The following is a 6,505-nucleotide window of genomic DNA, read 5'->3' as shown; positions in this document are numbered from 1 at the left end:
CCTGACTGATATTGTAAATTACATACGTTCAGGGAAAAAGATGAACAGATTAGGTACTTAAGAATATATGTGACGGTAGTATCTGTTCGCGAAAGAACAGTTAGCGTGGATGACCATGCAGCTTTGCTAGAAATGAAATGATAATTAATTGGAAACCCTAGCTGCAAACAGGCGTTGATGTACTTCATTGGGGACATGTTGAAAATGTGTGCCCCGACCGGGACTCGAACCCGGGATCTCCTGCTTACATGGCAGACGCTCTATCCATCTGAGCCACCGTGGACACAGAGGATAGTGCGTCTGCAGGAACTTATCCCTTGCACGCTCCCCGTGAGATCCACAATCCCGACATGTCCACACCACTACATTCGTAGTTAATAGATGTTTGCCCATCATACTCATTTCTTGTGGCAGATTAATCTAACAAGTCCCGTACGAGTTCGGGCATAGCGTGTGCGTTCGCACAAGAAGGTCAATGGCCGGGAAGCCATATTTTAACTATATATGACTGTAGTATCTGTTCCCGAAAGAACAGTTACCGTGGATGACCATGCAATTGCAATTGAATCTCAATGTAGACAAGTGTAATGTGCTGCGAATACACAGAAAGATAGATCCTTTATCATTTAGCTACAAAATAGCAGGTCAGCAACTGGAAGCAGTTAATGCCATAAATTATCTGGGAGTACGCATTAGGAGTGATTTAAAATGGAATGATCATATAATGTTGATCGTCGGTAAAGCAGATGCCAGACTGAGATTCATTGGAAGAATCCTAAGGAAATGCAATCCGAAAACAAAGGAAGTAGGTTAGAGTACGCTTGTTCGCCCACTGCTTGAATACTGCTCAGCAGTGTGTGACCCGTACCAGATAGGGTTGATACAAGACATAGAGAAGATCCGACGGAGAGCAGCGCGCTTCGTTACAGGATCATTTAGTAACCGCGAAAGCGTTACGGAGATGATAGATAAACTCCAGTTGAAGACTCTGCAGGAGGGACGCTCAGTAGCTCGGTACGGGCATTTGTCAAAGTTTCGAGAACATACCTTCACCGAAGAGTCAAGCAGTATATTGCTCCCTCCTACGTATATCTCGCGAAGAGACCATGAGGATAAAATCAGAGAGATTAGAGCCCACACAGAGGCATACCGACAATTCTTCTTTCCACGAACAATAGGAGACTGGAATAGAAGGGAGAACCGATAGAGGTACTCAAGGTACCCTCCGCCACACACCTTTAGGTGGCTTGCGGAGTATGGATGTAGATGTAGATGTAGAAGAAGGTCAATGGCCGGAAAGCCATATTTTAACTATTCCGTTCTGTCAGAGATGTTGGTTGACGTGTTGCACGAATCACTTCTCGGCCCATCATATCCCTCAGGTGCTCCACTGGATACCGGAGATTTTGTTGGCAAGGGATGTTTCTGCACGTCTTGCAGAGCACGTTGAGTTTTACGGACAGTCTGTACGCGAGATTTATCCTGTAGGAGCAACACGTCGTTTTCCTGTACCGAGCGCTGGTCAGCGTCCCCTCCAGAAACATCAAAGGTGGACGAGAGCTGTAGGTTATCGCACCCCAGGCCATAATACCTGGGTTGGGGCCAGTGTGTCTTGCATGAATGCACTCTACGAGACAGCGCTCACCAGGTCTACGTAGTATGCGCAAACAACCATCACTTGCGTGCAGCCAGAATCTGGTTTCATTACTGAACAACATGGCGCGCCATTCCATCTTTCAAGTGATCTTCTGAAGGCGCCAGTTTGGCCGTACATGTTGATGCCGTTGTGTGAGTGGAAGATGGGCTAGAGGTGTGTGTGTCCACAGTCCCACTGCTAATAGCTTGTTCGTAACAGTTCCGTGTTGACACGTCTGGGCTCACCAGCCCTGTTATACGTGCTGTGGTAGCCGCACGATCTGCTACTGCTGCTTATAATACTCTTCTGTGGGGCGCCTGTGCTTCGTGGACATCCAGGAGGATCTGCAGCGAATTGACGCATGGTGCAGGGAATGGCAATTGAATCTCAATGTAGACAAGTGTAATGTGCTGCGAATACACAGAAAGATAGATCCTTTATCATTTAGCTACAAAATAGCAGGTCAGCAACTGGAAGCAGTTAATACCATAAATTATCTGGGAGTACGCATTAGGAGTGATTCAAAATGGAATGATCATATAATGTTCATCGTCGGTAAAGCAGATGCCGGACTGAGATTCATTGGAAGAATCTTAAGGAAATGCAATCCGAAAACAAAGGAAGTAGGTTACAGTACGCTTGTTCGCCCACTGCTTGAATACTGCTCAGCAGTGTGGGATCCGTACCAGATAGGGTTGATACAAGACATAGAGAAGATCCAACGGAGAGCAGCGCGCTTCGTTACAGGATCATTTAGTAATCGCGAAAGCGTTACGGAGATGATAGATAAACTCCAGTCGAAGACTCTGCAGGAGAGACGCTCAGTAGCTCGGTACGGGCTTTTGTCAAAGTTTCGAGAACATACATTCACCGAAGAGTCAAGCAGTATATTGCTCCCTCCTACGTATATCTCGCTAAGAGACCATGAGGATAAAATCAGAGAGATTAGAGCCCACACAGAGATATACCGACAATCCTTCTTTCCACGAACAATACGAGACTGGAATAGAAGGTAGAACCGATAGAGGTACTGAAGGTACCTTCCGCTACACACCGTCAGGTGGCTTGCGGAGTATGGATGTAGATGTAGATGTAGATGTAGATGTAGAAACTTGTCCGCGAGTGTGAAAATGTTGACGTGGCCACTGACACCAGCATCTTTGCTCAACAGATGCAGCACGTTCAATTTCTATGGCAATTATTCGAAAGGAGTATCCCACGAGTCAGAAGGTCATAATTTGTTCTGTTTCAACCTTGCTGTTGGCTGCTGACTGTAGGCACAAAGAGTCCGATTTCGTGGCATGGTTGTGTGTTTGCTTCAACCTATGCACCACACTGAGCCTTCTGGCTGTGAGCATTCCCTTGTGAGGTAACGGGCGAGTTGAAGCGCCATGGAAATATTATATGTTCGGAGTTGCGGCGGCCGCACAGGACGCTCCTCAAAATCGGAGCCCGGCAGCAAACACGTGCTGTCGAACTTTAGCCGGACGAGAGGGGTAGCCCCAGCGCATGGTCCAGACCGAGCACGTGGCTGGGAATTACTTAGTGACGTAGTGTCAATGAAACAGACTTGTATGCCGGGAGCACCAAAGATGGCTGACTTTGTGAAACCGTCATGGCATACATTTCACAGTTCGTATAGAAATTAATAGTAGCCAGATGAAACATGATACTCAAATAGAGACATGTACATTACTATTATTTGCACGACGATTCCGATGGTGTAATCAGATTTTAGTATCAGACGGTAAATTACACAAGTAACACCCAGCAACGAATTTCCAAAATCTAAACGGTTCTTCACGTTTTGTCGATTGACGTGCCTCTAGAAAGCTGTTAGTGTAAACCTAAACTGGTATGAATTACAGGCATCTAACTTGAATAGTAGATGAATTATTCGAGGTCAAAGTGGCCGATTACTATCGATCGCTTAAGGCCATAAGTACTCCACAGTGACACGAAAAAACGGTAGCAGCATGCTTATAAATATATTTATTCGTCGATGTCTTTGTTTACATCAGAGATATACTATTCATGAAGAAATTGGTTAAATATTTACTGTGTTTTAAAAAGCACAGAGACATTAGGCTACTGGCCTACATTCTGTTTTTATTCTTTTGATATATGTTTATTTGATTTGTTTATATATTTAATTATGTGTGTTAGAACGTGTTTACGGTCCAGCAGTAGGGATATTTATTTAATTTCATAATATTTAAAAGTAAATCCGGTATTTTGAATGTGTTTCAATACGTTTGTGAGTGTAAATTTGCTTGGAGACATGGAGGGAGCGCTCTAGCCAATCACAACGCTCGCGAATGGCGAGACGGGATGGAAGCGAGTTTCCGGAGAGGACACAAGGGAGTTCTGGATACGGGAGCGAGTGCTGGACGCGGACAGTATAGCGCGACGGTCGCACAGTCGGCGGAAAGACTTTGACACTGGAGCACTTTGCTCGTGGTCGCGGAGAATAGAAATATTTCGGAGTGCTGACCCGTGCTCTTGTGTGATTTCCGTGTCTTCTGCAGTGAAGACGTGGTGTGCGTTTTGAAGTGAATATCTCGCGTGCTATGTTGTTGTTCATAATTAATTACGTGCAGTAGGAATCTATTGTTTCCCTGTTATTCAACTTATATTTTATTTATTTTCTGGACCATCGACACCAATAAGTGTTTTGCAGAAATATAACGCATTCTCAAAAGTACTTCTACTATCGTTCTCATCATTTAAAGTCTTCAAGATAGTACCTGGAGATTTTATTTAATTGCAATCTTTCATTTATAAATTTATATGCTACTTTCATAATTCGCAATTGCCGAGTGATAGAAACCTTCGACCATTTAATTCATGTATGTATTCTTATCGTACACTGTAGACTCAGCCTGGCCATAAATGCGGCAACTACGTATCCCAGCCCCTAGACAACGAAACCAGCCAAAACTTTCAATATTTCAACGTTGAGTCGAGGGGTTCGTTGTCGTTTTGAAAGCCCGCACCCTATTTAAGGATAGACACAGATGGCGCTCCGTTAGCTATGCCATTAGTTGGCTGGTGCGTTGAATCCATTATCAGTACATCTGTTATTCCCCGAGGTGGTATTGAAATCATAGGGTCAAAATCGAAGTCGTATTCCAGGGGGTACTATTATTCTTTTTCCGGCGGTGTACTTACATGCAATCATATATCTGTGAATATACTTGTTACAATCGTACCTCTCGTACCTCGGACACGAGGTAATGAATGAAGGGCAGCACGACTGCTGAAAAGTTTGTTTGACTCATGGCAGAATGCCACGGAGATTGTGCAGAAACTCAACCGTCAGTCACTGGAACGCACCTGTTCACCAACCTGCTCGTGTGAACTGTCACGCCACAGCAGAGAGCAGCCGGTCGGCTGACTGCGACAGGTGTTGGGAAAACGAGGGAATGTTGGAAGGTGGAGGGGGGACGGATCAGAGTGTCCTGTTCAACGGCTGATAATCTCAGGTTATACGGAAAGTTATCTCTTCGTGTTGGCTCAGTTATGCGTTTCGTGGGTAATTTACTTTCTAAGACGATTGTATTAATGAGAATTGACAGTGAAATAAAGCATCACTGTTAATACTTTGATGAAACGATGAACATAGCGCACCTAACTACGAAATATGACATTTCTTACGGTTGGTGCAGTATTATGATGAATGCCATTTTAGGATGGCACCTAAATTCGCAACCTTGTATTTCGTTACCATTTTCTTTAGAAGTGAAACATACACGGACACCAAAAAGTCTCAACACCAATAAATAAGTGATGTAGAGTAATGAAATTTCGCGACTACATTTGTCTCGGTAACATGTTTAAGTGATTAACGTCAGCCGCTGTGGCCGAGCGGTTCTAGGCGCCTCAGTCCGGAACCGCGCTGCTGTTACGGTCGCAGGTTCGAATCCTGCCTAGGGCATGGATGTGTGTGATGTCCTTAGGTTAGTTAGGTTTAAGTAGTTCTAAGTCTAGGGGACTGATGACCTCAGATGTTAAGGCCCATAGTGCTCAGAGCCATTTGAACTATTTTTTGAAGTGATTAACATCGTAGGATCGCAGGTTAATGTAGGCGCGATATAACCCATTACAAAAGTGAAATTCTGGTACATTAATAACCGGTGTAGCATCGAGAATGTTGAATGTAAGCATGCGAACGTGCATGCAATGTGTTGTACAGATGCCGAATGTCAGTTTGCGGGATGGAGACCCATATATGTTGCACTTGGTCGGTCAATACAAAGAGGATAAATACTGTTTGTGGGTGATGCTGGAGTCGTCTTCTGATGATGTCCACATATGTGTTCGACTGGAACCGGTATGGTGATCGAGCAGCATTTTGGGCTACAACAGCGATATGTGGGTGAGCGTTATCCTGTTGGAATATATCGCTTGGATTACTGTTCTTGAGTGGCAGTAAAATAGGTCAAATCATCAGATTGGCCTACATATTTGCAGTCAGGGTACGTGGGATTATCACTAGAGTGCTCCTGCTGTCATACGAAAAACACACTAAAGGCCATAATTCCAGGGCGTCTGGCATGCAGACAGGTTGGTTGCAGACCCTCAACTGTCATCCTTCTAACCAATACGCGGCCACATCTGGCACCAAAGCTGAACCAGCATTCGTCAGAAAACACAACGGACCTCCACCTTGCCCTCCAAAGAGCTCTAGCTTGACAATACTGAAATAGTCAATGGCCAGAGGCATACGCCGAACACGATGGGCTTCCCTGTCGGCAGTGCCACGTGGCCATTCAGAGCCCAGTGTTTTCGCGACCACACATTCTCGTGACCACCGCGAACAGCAGTGGCTACATCGCTGCCAAGTCTTTCTACAGAATCGCAGAAGGA

At 45.0% G+C, this 6,505-nt stretch overlaps 1 non-coding gene across 1 annotated transcript; it reads right to left on the bottom strand.

The window, feature by feature from the left end:
- Positions 1-209: 209 nt before the first annotated feature.
- On the bottom strand, positions 210-284 carry Trnat-ugu (transfer RNA threonine (anticodon UGU)). Its single transcript has one exon. It is a non-coding gene; the product is annotated as a tRNA-Thr (tRNA).
- Positions 285-6,505: the final 6,221 nt, after the last annotated feature.

This window comes from Schistocerca cancellata, chromosome 7 (genome assembly GCF_023864275.1).
Source record: "Schistocerca cancellata isolate TAMUIC-IGC-003103 chromosome 7, iqSchCanc2.1, whole genome shotgun sequence".
In the NCBI taxonomy this organism is placed as follows: Eukaryota; Metazoa; Arthropoda; class Insecta; order Orthoptera; family Acrididae; genus Schistocerca; species Schistocerca cancellata.
The sequence above is the reverse complement of the archived record's forward strand: the minus strand, read 5'-3'. Positions and strand labels throughout refer to the sequence as shown.